The sequence below is a fragment of the Pseudophryne corroboree genome, chromosome 11, assembly GCF_028390025.1.
Source record: "Pseudophryne corroboree isolate aPseCor3 chromosome 11, aPseCor3.hap2, whole genome shotgun sequence".
NCBI classification, from domain to species: domain Eukaryota; kingdom Metazoa; phylum Chordata; class Amphibia; order Anura; family Myobatrachidae; genus Pseudophryne; species Pseudophryne corroboree.
Genome location: NC_086454.1, coordinates 20,509,019 through 20,527,941, shown reverse-complemented (window position 1 = coordinate 20,527,941; position 18,923 = coordinate 20,509,019). Strand labels below are relative to the sequence as shown.

Sequence of the window (18,923 nt, the reverse complement as noted above, 5' to 3'; positions counted from 1 at the left end):
GAAGGGGACTGGCAATCTTTGGCCGGGTGCCCCCCGCCGCACACCTTGCAGGAGTGGCGAAAACGGCAGTTAGCCCCCCGGGAACACTTGCCCTCATTGAAAGCGAAGCATTTCCCTTTATTCCCCATAGGCGGGCTCGGCCGGACACTTAAACCCGGCTTGCCGCCCTGGGCTTCATGAAGGGGCTTATTATGCTGCGTGACTTCTAACCAAACTTCAACGTCCTTGAACCCCAAGGGCAGTGTCGGGTTCCCGTCTTGGTTATGACGGAATTTCTCATCGTAATCCCGCCACGCGTAACCCTTGGATGTCAAGTACATTTCATGCACCAGGTACAAATACTTGACCGTGTTGTGATATTCCTTAGGCCTCGTCTCGGCGTAGCATGCCGTGAACACTAAAAACCCCCGGAGCCACTGGTGAAAATTGCGAAATGCATTCTCGCCAATGCCACCAACCTTCTTGGCCTTATCGAAAGCCTTCCGCATGTCATCCGTAAGGGTGAACATGTCGACGTATTTAGCTTTCTTAATCTTCTCCCTCATCCGTTTACGTAAACCCCTGGTGACCGCAGTGTTTGCACAGTGCACCATTTCCGTAAAACGCGGAGGGTCCTGTGTGGCTGCCGCAAATGCGCCCTTGGCCTTCTTATTTTTCTTGTGCAAGCGATGCGCAATGAGCCTAGCTAACTTACGCGGGCACCTGGGGTACCCGGAAGACCTAGTATCCGAAGAGGAGCTGGAAGAAGAGCTATCAGAAGAAGAATTAACTGTCTCACCCGTTCCAGAAGGACCGCCCGCTTCTACTGCCGCGGTGGTGGGGCCGGTTGAAACCTCTTCAGGGACCCGAGATCCCCCCGTCCCCACTAGTTCAGCCTCCGTCGCCGCTCCTGTCTGTGCCTCGCTGGATGTTGCTGCCGTCGTGGCCCCCGACGATCCGCCCGGGGGAGAGACCCCCCTCGACGTACCTGCACCTGGTGGGGAAACAGAAGGGGGGGGGAGTAGAGGCACAAAAACAGCCACCTCCGGGGGGGGGGGAACCGGAGGTAGCGGGGGAGGTGGAGCAGCAAGGGGGGGCCGTGAACCGAGTGCGGGCATGCCCAATGCCGCGGCGCCCGCCAACTCAACGGCTGCGCCAGACGCTGGAGGCCATGTGCCCGGGGAAGTAAAACCGGCGTGCCAAGTGGACGGAGCCTGAGAAAACGGCGCTGCCCAGTAAGGCGTCTGCCCGAGAGCCCCTGGGGTAAAACCCCCGGTGTAAGAACCCCCCCAGTGCGCAAAACCCGGACCACTCGGCGTGGGCCAGGTGGTCACCGATCCCTGCGCATGCGTAAACGCCGCCAGCAAATAAGTGGACGAAAAGGGGGCCGGAACCCCGCGGAATATGGGTGCCGCCCCGGAAGTCATGACCGGGAGCTGCAGTGACCCCGACCAGGCCACCGACACCGAAGCCGCCGGAAGGAAACCCGCGGGCGAAGCTGTATACGTGCCGCCCCGGTACGCAAATGAAGCGGCCATGGAACTTGGTCCTGACCCCATCTGCTGCACCAGGAGCTGGCCAGCAGATGGCGTCGACTCACTGGGCCACAGGCCACTCACGGGCGGCAGCAGTGTCTGGGATACCGGGAGCGCCCCCGGGTAAATCCCAGATGCCTGCCCGCCGACGCCCGACACCCCGCTGCCCGCCACGACATTGGTACCCATGGAAACCGCGGGGGGAAAAACGGTTTGCGACTGCGCAAACGTAGGCCCCGCACCCCGAATTGTCCCTGCACCAGAAGGCAGGGACACTAAATCCTGCACCAGCCAGGCACCCGCAGGGGAGCTGGCTGGTGAGAGCCCCGTCAGTCCGCTCCCATTTGTGGAGTCGCGGCACCCGCCCGCTGGGTCACGTGTCCCGCCAACTGCGGCCCTGTGGAGGAGCATCTGATCGCCCGTGGAGGCCTGAGCCCCGGCGCGCGCGGCTCTGCCGCTGCGACGGGCTCCGAGAACGGCCGTCGCGGGGGAAGCACCGCCGCCCGTGGAGAGCAGGACCCTGTCTCCGGCGGGCGGCGAAGCGGAGGGGGGGACCGCGCGCACCCGCGGCCGGTGATAGCCCGCTGCTGCGAGCGGTCGGGCGGCCTCAGCCAGGCGGCGGGGGGGGGGGGGGTGCAGTTCTCTTGGGACGGGGCATGTTGCTGCTGACACCTAATAAAAGCGCACACGTACAGTAGTATCAGGAGAGGGAGCAGTAATATATGCAGTATATAAAGGAGGAGGATACTTGACAAATGCTGACAGTATGTTCTTACCACCATCCAAGAAAACTGGCAAGAGGAAGATGGCTGCCAAATCCCAGGACTATATACCCCTGTGTATACTCCTCCTACATATCCCTAATAGGCACCCATCTGTCACCTGACCACAACTGTCAATCACTAAGGCTAGCCCTGCCTATCCTCAACACATGTCAGAAAAATTCAGGGTGTTTATGTGGCTTCGAGCCTATGCGGATCTCTGCCTGCTTTACATGGCTGCATAGTATGTATTACAGATTTATATTACTTGGCTGCATTGTATGTATTACAGATTTATATTACATGGCTGCTTTGTATGTATTACATATTACAGGCCTGAATCATGGCGATGGGACATGTTGAGCTCGCCGCCGGTATCACGGCTGTCGATTTCCTGACCTCTGGGATCTTGACAGCTGGGATATTATACCGATCCCATCTGTGTGTATTGCAGATATACATTACATGACTGTATAGTACTGTATTACAGTTTTATATTACAGGGCCTGCGAACCCACAAATCACTGCACTTTGAGGGGCGGGGCCGAGTGACTTTTCCCGGAGAGGAGACCTCCAAGGTAGACAAGTATGTAGTAAATATTAGATTTATATTACACTATATTACGCTCAGCTCGGGTGAAAGTTAGTGATTACGGCAGTGGGTTACCTAGGGTTTTCGGATTGGTAATATGAGGGGCGTTTGACACTGAGAAGCATGTGTCTCTCTCTGTCTTCTAAGAGGCGATGTTCTCTCTCCGGGCTCTCCTCGTTTCTTCTCACAACGCGTGCCCTTTTACCAGCAGTGCTGTCACCACCAAGTGAAGATTTTCTCCCAGACACTGTGACATTTCAACAGAAATAAACTGGTTAAAAAATAATAATTTATAGCTCGTTGACTACATGTATATATGTTAGTAAATAACAACGCTTACCTACGACTAAGTCTATCCCGGTACACAGTACACATGTGCCGCAATGTTCAGTCACTATGAGGCGCGTACGCCTGTCTCTGCAGACTTGCTGAGAGCAGTGCAGGGGACCCCTCCGCACGAAGCCACGCACACAGTCCCCTGACAATTGATCGTGATGATACTTAGCCTAAAACCTGCCCGGAAAAATTACCTACACAATGGTGAAAACCGCAACGCGATCGATTCAGTGGTTTCTGAGTTTATTGTAATCAGACAAACAGACAGACATTCCCATTTATAAGATAGACAGACATTCCCATTTATAAGATAGACAGACATTCCCATTTATAAGATAGACAGACAGACATTCTCATTTATAAGATAGACAAACATTCCCATTTATAAGATAGACAGACATTCTCATTTATAAGATAGACAAACATTCCCATTTATAAGATAGACAGACATTCCCATTTATAAGATAGACAGACATTCCCATTTATAAGATAGACTGACATTCCCATTTATAAGATAGACAGACAGACATTCTCATTTATAAGATAGACAAACATTCCCATTTATAAGATAGACAGACATTCCCATTTATAAGATAGACAGACAGACATTCTCATTTATAAGATAGACAAACATTCCCATTTATAAGATAGACAGACAGACATTCTCATTTATAAGATAGACAGACATTCCCATTTATAAGATAGACAGACAGACATTCTCATTTATAAGATAGACAAACATTCCCATTTATAAGATAGACAGACAGACATTCTCATTTATAAGATAGACAGACATTCCCATTTATAAGATAGACAGACAGACATTCTCATTTATAAGATAGACAGACATTCCCATTTATAAGATAGACAGACATTCTCATTTATAAGATAGACAGACAGACATTCCCATTTATAAGATAGACAGACAGATAGACATTCTCATTTATAAGATAGACAGACATTCCCATTTATAAGATAGACAGATATTCTCATTTATAAGATAGACAGACAGATAGACATTCCCATTTATAAGATAGACAGACATTCCCATTTATAAGATAGACAGACAGATAGACATTCCCATTTATAAGATAGACAGACATTCCCATTTATAAGATAGACAGACAGATAGACATTCTCATTTATAAGATAGACAGATATTCCCATTTATAAAATAGACAGACATTCTCATTTATAAGATAGACAGATATTCCCATTTATAAGATAGACAGACATTCTCATTTATAAGATAGACAAACATTCCCATTTATAAGATAGAAAGACATTCCCATTTATAAGATAGACAGACAGACATTCTCATTTATAAGATAGACAGACATTCCCATTTATAAGATAGACAGACAGACATTCTCATTTATAAGATAGACAGACATTCCCATTTATAAGATAGACAGACATTCTCATTTATAAGATAGACAGACAGACATTCCCATTTATAAGATAGACAGACAGATAGACATTCTCATTTATAAGATAGACAGACATTCCCATTTATAAGATAGACAGATATTCTCATTTATAAGATAGACAGACAGATAGACATTCCCATTTATAAGATAGACAGACATTCCCATTTATAAGATAGACAGACAGATAGACATTCCCATTTATAAGATAGACAGACATTCCCATTTATAAGATAGACAGACAGATAGACATTCTCATTTATAAGATAGACAGATATTCCCATTTATAAAATAGACAGACATTCTCATTTATAAGATAGACAGATATTCCCATTTATAAGATAGACAGACATTCTCATTTATAAGATAGACAGATATTCCCATTTATAAGATAGACAGACATTCTCATTTATAAGATAGACAGACAGACATTCCCATTTATAAGATAGACAGACATTCCCATTTATAAGATAGACAGACATTCCCATTTATAAGATAGACAGACATTCTCATTTATAAGATAGACAGACAGACATTCCCATTTATAAGATAGACATTCTCATTTATAAGATAGACAGACATTCCCATTGATAAGATAGACAGACATTCTCATTTATAAGACAGACATGCTTATTTATAATATAGACAGACAGACAGGCAGACAGACAGACAGACATTCCCATTTATAAGATTAATAATAGGATTTTAATACCTACCGGTAACTTCTTTTCTCCTAGTCCGTAGAGGATGCAGGGGTCCACTTCAGTACCATGGGTTATAGACAGTTCCGCAGGAGCCATGGGCACTTTAAGACTTTTCAAGGGTGTGAACTGGTTCCTCCCTCTATGCCCCACCTCCAGACCTCAGTTATAGGAACTGTGCCCAGGGAGACGGACATTTCGAGGAAAGGATTTACTTTTATACTAATGGTGAGATTCATACCAGCTCACACCTCAACCATGCCGCACAACATGGCATTCAACATGACACACTCCAACAGGCATGAACCATTTACAGCAACATGCTGAAACCAAATGAAACACAACTTGTGTAACTTTAAAGAACAAACTGCAGGTAAAGTACGCACTGGGTCGGGTGCCCAGCATCCTCTACGGACTAGGAGAAAAGGATTTACTGGTAGGTATTAAAATCCTATTTTCTTATACGTCTTAGAGGATGCTGGGGTCCACTTCAGTACCATGGGGTTATACCAAAGTTCCAGTACGGGCGGGAGAGTGCGGATGACCCTGCAGCACCGATTGACCAAACTTGAGGTCCTCATCGGCCAAAGTGTCAAACTTATAAAATTTAGCAAATGAGTTTGACCCTGACCAAGTAGCTGCTCAGCAAAGTTGTAAAGCCGAGGCGCCCCGGGCAGCCGCCCAGGATGAGCCCACTTTCCTAGTAAAATGGGCCTTTACCGACTTCGGTACCGGCAAGCCTGCCGTAGAATGAGCGTGCTGAATTGTCCCTCTGATCCAGAGCGCAATAGTCTGCTTAGAAGCAGGACACCCAATCTTGTTGGGAGCATACAGGACAAACAGAGCCTCTGTTTTCCGTAATCGGGCTGTTCTTGCGACATAAATCTTCAAAGCTCTAATCACATCAAGAGACTGTGACTGAGTAAAAGTGTCAGTAGGTACTGGCACCACAATAGGTTGGTTTATGTGGAAGGATGGAACCACATTTGGAAGAAATTGTTGACGAGTTCTTAACTCTGTCCTATCTTCATGGAAGATCAGGTAAGGGCTCTTGTGAGACAAGGCCCCCAACTCAGACACCCGCCTTGCGGATGCCAAGGCCAAAAGCATCACCACTTTCCAAGTGAGAAACTTCAATTCTATCTCCTGCAGAGGTTCAAACCAATCTAATTGAAGGAACTGCAATACACATTAAGGTCCCATGGTGCCACTGGAGGCACAGATGGAGGCTGGATGTGCAGAACCCCTTTCACGAACGTCTGAACTTCTGGAAAGGAGGCCAATTGTTTTTGTAAGAAAACTGATAAGGCCGAAATCTGGACCTTGATTGACCCCAATCTAAGGCCCGCATCCACACCAGCCTGCAGAAAATGGAGAAAACGTCCCAACTGAAACTCTTCCATAGGAGCCTTCTTGGATTCACACCAAGACACATATTTTCTCCAAATACGGTGGTAATGTTTAGACGTTACTCCTTTCCTGGCCTGAATTAGAGTGGGGATGACTTCCTTGGGAATACCCTTTCGGGCTAGGATCCGAAGCTCAACGGCTATGGCGTCAAACGTAGCCGCGGTAGTCTTGATACACACACGGCCCCTGCTGTAGTAGGTCCTCTCGAGGAGGAAGAGGCCGAGGATCTTCTATGAGCAACTCCAGAAGATCTGGATACCAAGCCCTCCTTGGCCAGTCTGGGGCAATGAAGATTGCTCAAACTCTTGTTCTTCTTATTATTTTGAATGAACCCCGCACCCACCGCCACCAGGGATGCTGGGCATAGCACTGGGCTCTTTCAGCCCAGTGCTGGTTGTTGCTCGGGAGGGGGGACCCCATTAAATTTTTCTGGTGTCCCCACTTTCTAAGGAATGCCAGCCCTGGGCTGACTGGTTTGGGGGGAGTTTAATGTGAATGCAGGGGGACCCCACACTGAGTGTCTCCCCTGCTATGGCATTACTCCCCCTAGCTGGTTCTGCCTGGTGCTGGTTTTTATTAAATATGGGGAGGGCGGGCGGCGGCTAGGGAATCATACAGTGCCTCCCCAGCCACAGACCTCACTGCACGTAACTGCTGCACAGGTATATATTACATGATGGCTGCATAGTATGTATTACAGATTTATATTGCATGGCTGCATTTTATGTACTAAAGGTTATATTACATGGCTGCATAGTATGTATTACAGGTATATATTACATGGCTGCATAATATGTATTACAGGTATATATTACATGACTACATAGCATGTACTACAGGTATATAATAAATGGCTGCATAGTATGTACTGCAGGTATATATTACATGGCTGCATAATATGTATTACAGGTATATATTACACGTCTGCATAATATATATATTACAGGTATATATTACATGGCTGCATAGTATGTACTACAGGTATATATTACATAGCTGCATAATATATTTTACAGGTATATATTACATGGCTGCATAGTATGTACTACAGGTATATATTACATAGCTGCATAATATATATTACAATCTACATGGCTGCATAGTAGCATACTTGCCTACTCTACCAGAATGGCCGGGAGGCTCCTGAAAATCGGCTGACCCTCCCGCTTCCCCAGAAGAGCAGGCAAGTCTCCCGATTTTTGTGGTCCCCCCTGCCCGGCCGCCCACTTAGTGAGTAAAGTGGGTGGTCCAAGCAGTCTATGACGCGATTCTTGTTGAATCGCGTCATCATAGCCACGCACCCTGCAGTATAATGCCTATAAGATCGGCATTACAGAGCGGGGTGTGTGGCTTAAATGATGCGCCTCGCCAACCACGCCCCCGTACCGCCTCCGTCCCACCCCTGTTCTGCCTCCGCCCTCCTCTGCCCATCATTGCCCTGCCCCGCCCTCTGCTGAGCCGACGTGGCTGCTCTCTCCCGGAGAGAGCAGCCACAAAGTCGGTAAGTATGATAGTATGTACTACAGGTATAAATGACACGGCTGCCGCTGCATAGTATGTACTACAGGTATATATTACATGGCTGCATAGTATGTACTACAGGTATATATTACATGGCTGCATAGTATGTACTACAGGTATATATTACACGGCTGCATAGTATGTACTACAGGTATATATTACATGGCTGCATAGTATGTACTACAGGTATATATTACACGGCTGCATAGTATGTACTACAGGTATATATTACACGGCTGCATAGTATGTACTACAGGTATATATTACACGGCTGCATAGTATGTACTACAGGTATATATTACATGGCTGCATAGTATGTACTACAGGTATATATTACATGGCTGCATAATATGTATTACAGGTATATATTACACGGCTGCATCGTATGTACTACAGGTATATATTACACGGCTGCATAGTATGTACTACAGGTATATATTACATGGCTGCATAGTATGTACTACAGGTATATATTACATGGCTGCATAATATGTATTACAGGTATATATTACACGGCTGCATCGTATGTACTACAGGTATATATTACACGGCTGGATAATGGGGGTCATTTCGAGTTGATCACTAGCTGCCGTTGTTCGCAGCGCAGCAATCAGGCAAAAAATCTGCACTTTTGCGCATGCGTACACGTGACGTACTTTCACAAAAGCCGATGCAGTTTCACACAAGGTCTAGCGACGCTTTTCAGTCGCACTGCTGATCGGTGAGTGATTGACAGGAAAGGGGCGTTTCTGGGAGGTAACTGGACGTTTTCCGGGAGTGTGCTGAAAAACGCAGGCGTGTCAGATACAAACGCAGGTGTGCCTGTGAAAATGGGGGCGTGGCTGGCCGAACGCAGGGCGTGTTTGTGACGTCAAAACAGGAACTAAACAGTCTGAAGTGATCGCTAGCTAGGAGTAGGTCTCGAGCTACTCAGAAACTGCACAATCTTTTTTTGTAGCAGCTCTGCGATCCTTTCGGTCACACTTCTGCTAAGCTAAGCACTTCTGCTTAGCGTTTGCACTGCTGCTAAAAGCAGCTAGCGAGCGAACAACTCTGAATGAGGGCCAATATGCACTACAGGCATATATTACATGGCTACATAGTATGTACTACAGGTATATATTACATGGCTGTATAGTATGCACTACAGGTATATATTACATGGCTGCATAGTATGTACTACAGGTATATATTACATGGCTGCATAATATGTAATACAGGCAGTAGCGGATCTTTCCACGGGCAAGCAGGACTTTTGCCCGGGGAACCGCCTTCCGGAGGGCGCCGGCGCCATCCGGAGGGCGCTGCACCATGGCAAGATCCGCTACTGCTGTGCCCCGCGCTGCCCGCTGTGTCCCCCTGTTTCCCCGCTGTGAAGGGAACTAGACGCTACGCGTCTAGTTTCCCTTAGTGGAGAGGACCTTTGCTGTGCAGTGCGCGATGACGTCATCGCGCACCGCACAGCATTGTGGGACTGACAGATGCTAGGGGTCATAATTGACCTCTAGTGTCTGTCTATGGCAGATCCGAGGAGAGGAGCGGCGCCGGTGGAGGTCTGCAGCGGTCGGGAGCGGGGATAGTAAGTATTCTTTTATTTATTTATTTATTTTTAATTTTCAGCGGCGCTATTCTACTGTACAGGGGGCGTAACTGACCATGCCCCCTGTATGAAGCCACGCCCCTATTTCCCACCCGGGGCGCCAAAAGGGCAAGAACCAGCCCTGAATACAGGTATATATTACATGGCTGCATAGTATGTACTACAGGTATATATTACATGGTTGCATAGTATGTATTACAGGTATATATTACATGGCTGCATAATATGTACTACAGGTATATATTACACGGCTGGATAATATGCACTACAGGTATATATTACATGGCTGCATAGTATGTACTACAGGCATATAAAACATGGCTGCATAGTATGTACAACAGGTATATATTAAATGGCTGCATAGTATGTACTACAGGTATATATTACACGGCTGGATAATATGCACTATAGGTATATATTACATGGCTGCATAGTATGTACTACAGGCATATATTACATGGCTGCATAGTATGTACTACAGGTATATATTAAATGGCTGCATAGTATGTACTACAGGTATATATTACATGGCTGCATAGTATGTATTACAGGTATATATTACATGGCTGCATAGTATGTACTACAGGTATATATTAAATGGCTGCATAGTATGTACTACAGGTATATATTACATGGCTGCATAATATGTATTACAGGTATATATTACATGGCTGCATAATATGTATTACAGGCATATATTACATGGCTGCATAGTATGTATTACAGGTATATATTACATGGCTGCATAGTATGTACTACAGGTATATATTACATGGCTGCATAGTATGTATTACAGGTATATATTTCATGGCTGCATAGTATGTACTACAGGTATATATTACACGGCTGGATAATATGCACTACAGGTATATATTACATGGCTGCATAATATGTACTACAGGCATATAAAACATGGCTGCATAGTATGTACAACAGGTATATATTAAATGGCTGCATAGTATGTACTACAGGTATATATTACACGGCTGGATAATATGCACTACAGGTATATATTACATGGCTGCATAGTATGTACTACAGGCATATATTACATGGCAGCATAGTATGTACTACAGGTATATATTAAATGGCTGCATAGTATGTACTACAGGTATATATTACATGGCTGCATAGTATGTATTACAGGTATATATTACATGGCTGCATAGTATGTACTACAGGTATATATTAAATGGCTGCATAGTATGTACTACAGGTATATATTACATGGCTGCATAATATGTATTACAGGCATATATTACATGGCTGCATAGTATGTATTACAGGTATATATTACATGGCTGCATAGTATGTACTACAGGTATATATTACATGGCTGCATAGTATGTACTACAGGTATATATTACATGGCTGCATAGTATGTACTACAGGTATATATTACATGGCTGCATAGTATGTATTACAGGTATATATTTCATGGCTGCATAGTATGTACTACAGGTATATATTACATGGCTGCATAGTATGTACTACAGGTATATATTACATGGCTGCATAATATGTATTACAGGTATATATTACATGGCTGCATAATATGTATTACAGACATATATTACATGGCTGCATAGTATGTATTACAGGTATATATTACATGGCTGCATAATATGTATTACAGGTATATATTACATGGCTGCATAATATGTATTACAGGTATATATTACATGGCTGCATAGTATGTATTACAGGTATATATTACATGGCTGCATAATATGTATTACAGGTATATATTTCATGGCTGCATAGTATGTACTACAGGTATATATTACATGGCTGCATAGTATGTACTACAGGTATATATTACATGGCTGCATAATATGTATTACAGGTATATATTACATGGCTGCATAATATGTATTACAGACATATATTACATGGCTGCATAGTATGTATTACAGGTATATATTACATGGCTGCATAATATGTATTACAGGTATATATTACATAGCTGCATAATATGTATTACAGGTATATATTACATGGCTGCATAGTATGTATTACAGGTGTATATATTACATGGCTGCATAATATGTATTACAGGTATATATTACATGGCTGCATAATATGTATTACAGACATATATTACATGGCTGCATAGTATGTATTACAGGTATATATTACATGGCTGCATAATATGTATTACAGGTATATATTACATAGCTGCATAATATGTATTACAGGTATATATTACATGGCTGCATAGTATGTATTACAGGTATATATTACATGGCTGCATAATATGTATTACAGGTATATATTACATGGCTGCATAATATGTATTACAGACATATATTACATGGCTGCATAGTATGTATTACAGGTATATATTACATGGCTGCATAATATGTATTACAGGTATATATTACATGGCTGCATAGTATGTACTACAGGTATATATTACATGGCTGCATAGTATGTATTACAGGTATATATTACATGGCTGCATAGTATGTACAGTATTACAGGTATATATTACATGGCTGCATAGTATGTACAGTATTACAGGTATATATTACATGGCTGCATAATATGTATTACAGACATATATTGCATGGCTGCATAGTATGTATTACAGGTATATATTACATGGCTGCATAGTATGTATTACAGGTATATATTACATGGTTGCATAGTATGTATTACAGGTATATATTACATGGCTGCATAATATGTATTACAGACATATATTACATGGCTGCATAGTATGTATTACAGGTATATATTACATGGCTGCATAGTATGTACTACAGGTATATATTTCATGGCTGCATAGTATGTACTACAGGTATATATTACATGGCTGCATAGTATGTATTACAGGTATATATTACATGGCTGCATAGTATGTGTTACAGGTATATATTACATGGCTGCATAATATGTATTACAGACATATATTACATGGCTGCATAGTATGTATTACAGGTATATATTACACGGCTGCATAGTATGTATTACAGGTATATATTTCATGGCTGCATAGTATGTACTACAGGTATATATTACATGGCTGCATAGTATGTATTACAGGTATATATTACACGGCTGCATAGTATGTATTACAGACATATATTACATGGCTGCATAGTATGTATTACAGATATATATTACATGGCTGCATAATATGTATTACAGACATATATTACATGGCTGCATAATATGTATTACAGACATATATTACATGGCTGCATAGAATGTATTACAGGTATATATATTACATGGCTGCATAATATGTATTACATGGTAGAAGTGGAGTAATTTTAGAAGCACCCAGAGTAAAACCAGTTGTTCCCCTGCAGAATATCTGTTGCATTTGTGTCTGTCTTGCTCAGTGAATGGAAAGCTACAAGAGCAGTGATTTCTGCATCTGTCTTATCTCTGCTGCTGCAAATCTATTTTCCATCCCCTCCTGGAAGTGCGTCCGCACACTGCAGCAGGTCTCACCGTCACGCTGACCAGGGAGCACAGGAGACCCCCAGAGCAACGCAAGGCCTCGCTCCCTGGTTCACTAGCTGGGCTCCATTGAGAAAAGTCCCAGCCTGGCCGTGCCCTCCCGGACCCCAGGGAGCTGTGCCTGGGGGCCTGGCAGCTAGGCAGACACATAACAACTTCAGCAATGGGGTATGTAATACCGGTGCCAGTGAGAGCACATTGGCATTCCCCAGCCCGCAGTGCCCGTGTGCTGGCCGGCTGCCCCCCCGGCTCAGACGTAGGTCTGGTCTCCCTGGCAGGGATAAATAACACAGGTTTTTTGGGAAGGCAGGGAAGCATCATTGTACCCCGGGCGGCTGCGGTGGCTCTCAGCCCTGTCTGCATTGCTAGGTACAGATTTCATTCATGTTTCTCTCCCCATCTCCTCCTCTTTCTCCCTGGCTCTTTTTTTTTTTTTTCTATTCAGGAAAAAAAAAAAACCACATGTGTGGGTGGGTTCTGCAAGCACTGCTATCAATCAAGTCAGGGATCTGAGAAGGAGAAGGGGGGAGGCAGGGGAGCAGCAGGGAGAATATAGCAGAGAGGTGGGTGTGTGGCGGTGGGGGCAATGATATTTGTAGGAAGGACAGCTCAGAGGGTGTAGTATAGGATCCAGCATCCTTTTCCTCCTTTTCCTTTTTTTTTTTTTTTCCCTCCCCTCCAGCAGGCTACAGAGACTGCAGTCCTGATTCATAAAGGATGGATCTCACTCCCAGTATGTGATCATCCCGGCAGGAAGGATCCAGACCGCAGAGCTGCGCAAAGACAGACGGAAAAACTTCCAGCAGCCTGGTAAGGTAAGAGCGTTGCTTTATTTGCGTAATTCCGCATGTTGCGCTCTATGCAGACGCTGCGTCTAGTAATTGTATAGACGGTGTATTGAGCTGGGAGCCGGACGGTGGTGGTGGGGGGCAGTGGGATTGTTTAACCTAATGCAGCTCACAAACATTTAAATCAGCCGTTTTGTTTATAAGAGAGATCCCGCTGAATTCATCCCTCTTTTCATTCAAAAAGGGAAACATGTTGCAGGGGATGTACGTTTACCCTACGCTGTCATCTCATGTCTGCCCGGTATAGAATACAGGGGGGAACAGGCTCCAGCTGAGTGTATATAGGCGATAGGATGAGACACGTTACCTAAGGCACGCAACAAGCTAGTCACACATATAATGCATGACTGGCAGCGGTGGCATTGGGTACAAGGCACTGGCCGGTTACATTAAGGTCACCAGCTGCCCCCCCCCCTTGTATTTTGTGCTAGATTGTAAAGGCACAGCAGTCAGTTACTGATCAATACTGATCAGTGTGTCTTATTGGCGATCACAATACCAATACTGTCTATACTGGCATTTATTTTATTATCATCATCGTTGATTTGTAAGGCGCCACACTGCTCCGCAGCAAAAATGTTTGTGGCAGACACATATGTTTGCGTGTTTCTCTGCATGTACATGTATGATGTAGGATGGGCTCTGCCCTTAGCCGTGGGTAGCGTATCCAGGCACCTTATTGAGTATTCTTTACACAGACCCACCGCAGTGTTCTTCTCTGCTCCTGCGTGGCTCTGCCATCACAGTGGGGAATATATTGTGACGCTAATCCTGGTTAGTCCCATGTTCTGAGCTGGTTCTGAGCAGATTGCTCTTGCAGAGTGGGTGCTCACCTTTCACTCATCCCCCAACGCTAGGAGCCTTGTACACTAGAAAAGTAATTATTGTATGCTGTCCATGGGCTTCATTTATGCTGAGCTGACGTGCAGTGCAAAATCATTGATTTGTCCAGAGGACGGTATTGGAGTGACGCACAGGGGTGCAGCAGGTGCTGGGGGGAGTTGAATGCAGTAACTAGTGCAGTAGGGCGCAGCAGGTGCCTGGGGGGAGCTGGGTGCCGTAACTTACACAGAGGGGTGCAGCAGGCGCTGGGGGGGAGTTGAGTGCAGTATTTTGAGCAGTAGGGTGCAGCAGGTGCTGGGGGGAGTTGCGTGCAGTAACTTGCGCAGAGGGGTGCAGCAGGTGCTGGGGGGAGTTGCGTGCAGTGATTTGTGCAGAAGGGTGCAGCAGGCACTGGGGGATTTGCGTGCAGTAACTTGCGGAGATGGGTGCAGCAGGTGCTGGGGGGAGTTGCATGCAGTAACTTGCGCAGAGGGGTGCAGCAGGTGCTGGGGGGAGTTGAGTGCAGTAACTAGTGCAGTAGGGCGCAGCAGGTGCTGGGGAGAGTTGCATGCAGTACAGAGCCGGCCCTAACCAATATGATGCCCTAGGCAAGATTTTGGCTGGTGCCCCCTAGCACCACCGCGGTTTCTGCCTCTGACCTTGCAGCTCTTTCCCAGCACCATCACCCCTCACCCATTACAGTCCTTATTTTGGTGTTTGTACCCACTATACTTTAAATAGGAACAGCTCGCACATTTGGCGCACAGCCAAAAAAGGGGTGTGTTTTTGCTGGCAAGGGGCATGGCCACACAATAGTAACCCCAATTCCAATTACACCACACAGTACTGCACCTTTATTCACATTTGATCATGCGATAGTGTCCATAATTCATATTACATCCCACAGTAGTATCACTTTACCTTATAAACGTTACTCCTCACAGTAGAGCCCCTTATTCACATTACATCACACTGAATTGCTCCTTATTCACATTACACCACACCATATTGCTCTTTATTCACATTAGATGACACAGTAGTGCCCTTTCTATACGCAACGCCACATAGTAGATCACCTAATACACCTAATATACACATAATGCCACACATCAGTAATGCATTTATACACATAATTCCACACAGTAATGCGCCTTACACATTATGACAACCTTTATTAATGCCCTTTTACACATAATGTCCCTTACACATATGCCGCACATTATTAATGCCCTTATACACATAATGACACACATAGTGCCACCTACACATTTGCTGCAAATTATTAGTGCCCCTTTACACATAATGACACACATACAGTAGTACCTTGTTACACATATGCTGCACATTATTAATGCCCTTATACACATAATGACACACATAGTGCCCCTTACACGTATGTTGCACATTATTATTAATGCATTTTTACATGACACACATAATGCTCCTCACACATATTCTGAACACTACTGCACAACCAACCCACTCACATGCACACAGCACTCACACTGCTACTAACACTGTGACCTCTGCCTCTGCTTGGATACAGATGTGTCCTCATAAATCTTGCTTCAATGCTAACATCGGGCACCTTTTCTTTAATGAAAATGCATTGCTATGTGGCTAGGATGCACAAGCACTTTCTGCTGATTAAAATGATATGCAGCATGCCTATATACTGTGTGAGACTGTGGCTGTATCTGCATATGAAATGCTACAGACAGAATATATGCATGCCGCATATCATTTTAATCAGCAGAAGCTGCTGATGCCCCTAGGAATATCAAATGCCCTAGGCAATTGCCTAGTTTGCCTATGTCTATGGCCGGCTCTGATGCAGTAACTTGCACAGAGGGGTGCAGCAGGCACTGGGGGGAGTTGTGTGCAGTAACTTGCAGAGATGGGTGCAGCAGGTGCTGGGGGGAGTTGTGTGCAGTAACTCGCACAGAGGGGTGCAGCAGGCACTGGCTGAGTTGTGTGCAGTAACTTGCGCAGAGGGGTGCAGCAGGTGCTGGGGGGAGTTGCGTGCAGTAACTTGTGTAGAAGGGTGCAACAGGCACTGGGGGGAGTTGCATGCAGTAACTTGTATAGAAGGGTGCAGCAGGCGCTGGGGGGAGTTGCATGCAGTAACTTGTGTAGAAGGGTGCAGCAGGTGCTGGGGGGAGTTGTGTGCAGTAACTTGCGCAGAGGGGTGCAGCAGGCACGGGGGGAGTTGTGTGCGGTAACATGCACAGAGGGGTGCAGCAGGTGCTGGGGGGAGTTGCATGCAGTAACTTGTGCAGAAGGGTGCAGCAGGCACTGGAGGGAGTTGCATGCAGCAACTTGTGTAGAAGGGTGCAGCAGGTGCTGGAGGAGTTGCGTGCAGTAACTTGCGCAGAGGGCTGCAGCAGGTGCTGGGGGGAGTTGCGTGCAGTAACATACGGAAGTAGTGCCACAACATGCCTAGCCTTACGCCCGGTGCAAAAATAATACTCCGTTATGAAAACTAGTTTTGCGCTGGCTCAGAAATGTCAGTGATTGGGTCTTGTCCTGTACAACGATAATGGGACGTATTTCACACCTGCCATCTGTACATTGTAGAGAAAGGCATTTCTAAGCGGAAACACAAATACGTCCGACATGTAATAGAGAGCGATGCCTCCTCTGCCTCATGATTTCATCTAAGCCATAAATTAGGCTGCATTTTAAGAGGGAAAATGAAATGTTTTTCTGTAATGAAAGGTCTGGTTCTTGGGAGATAGGAGGTTGGACTTTTCATATCTAAGCACACTTATAGTTTGCAGAGGAACCTACCTAAAGCAGAGATTCATAGCACACCTGTCAAACACTCTGCACATTGCATTGTGTGTTGAACTTCCTGAGCTCAAATGAGGCCAAGTGTCTGCATGAGATCCAGTGTCTGTATGAGGTTCAATGCCTGTATGAGGTCCAGTATTTGTATGAGGTCCAGTGTCTGTATGAGGTCCAATGTCTGTAAGAGGCCCAATGTCTGTATGAGGTCCAGTGTCTGTAAGAGGTCCAATGTCTGTAGGAGGTCCAGTGTCTGTAGGAGGTACAGTGCCTGTATGAGATCCAGTGTCTGTATGAGGTCCAGGGTCTTTATGAGGTCCAGGGTCTGTATGAGATTCAGTGTCTGTATGAGGTCCAATGTCTGTATGACATCCAGGGTCTGTATGAGGTCCAGTGTCTGTATGAGGTCCAGGGTCTATATGAGGTCAAGGGTCTGTATGAGGTCCAAGGTCTGTATGAGGTTCAGTGTCTGTATGAGGTCCAGGGTCTGCATGAGGTCCAGTGTCTGCATGAGATCCAGTGCCTGTATGAGGTACAGTGCCTGTATGAGATTCAGTGCCGGTATGAGATCCAGTGTCTGCATGAGGTCCAGAGTCTGTATGAGGTCTAGGGTCTGTATGAGGTTCAGTGTCTGTATGAGATCCAGTGTCTGTATGAGGTACAGTGCCTGTATGAGATCCAATGTCTGTATGAGGTCAAGGGTCTGTATGAGGTCCAATGTCTGTATGAGGTCCAATATCTGTATGGAATTCAGTGTCTGTATGAGGTCCAGGGTCTGTATGAGGTCCAGTGTCTGTATGAGATCCAGAGTCTGCATGAGGTCCAGTGTCTGCATGAGGTCCAGGGCCTGCATGAGGTCCAGTGTCTTTATGAGGTCCTGTGTCTGTATGAGGACCAGGGCCTGTATGAGGTCCAGTGTCTGTATGAGATCCAGTGCCTGTATGAGGACCAAGGTCTGTCTGAGGTCCAGGGTCTGTATGAGGTCCAGTGTCTGTATGAGATCCAGTCTATGTGGTCCAGTGTCTGACAGTCTGTATGAGGTCCAATGTCTGTATAAGGTCTAGTGTCTGTATGAGATCCAGTGTCTGCATGAGGTCCAGTGTCTGCATGAGGTCAACTGTCTGCATGAGGTC

At 45.4% G+C, this 18,923-nt stretch overlaps 1 protein-coding gene across 2 annotated transcripts in view; it reads left to right on the top strand.

The window, feature by feature from the left end:
* The first annotated feature begins 13,335 nt into the window (after positions 1–13,335).
* The window catches only part of PTPN5 (protein tyrosine phosphatase non-receptor type 5), a 214,417-nt gene continuing 208,829 nt past the window's right edge, over positions 13,336–18,923 (top strand). The window contains exons 1-2 of one of the 2 annotated variants that reach the window (XM_063946358.1): positions 13,336–13,501; positions 14,016–14,143. The gene's annotated coding sequence lies outside the window, so the exon portion shown is untranslated. Of the gene's footprint in view, positions 13,502–14,015; positions 14,149–18,923 lie in introns of those variants that run through there. The other variant, XM_063946357.1, reaches the window with a different exon arrangement.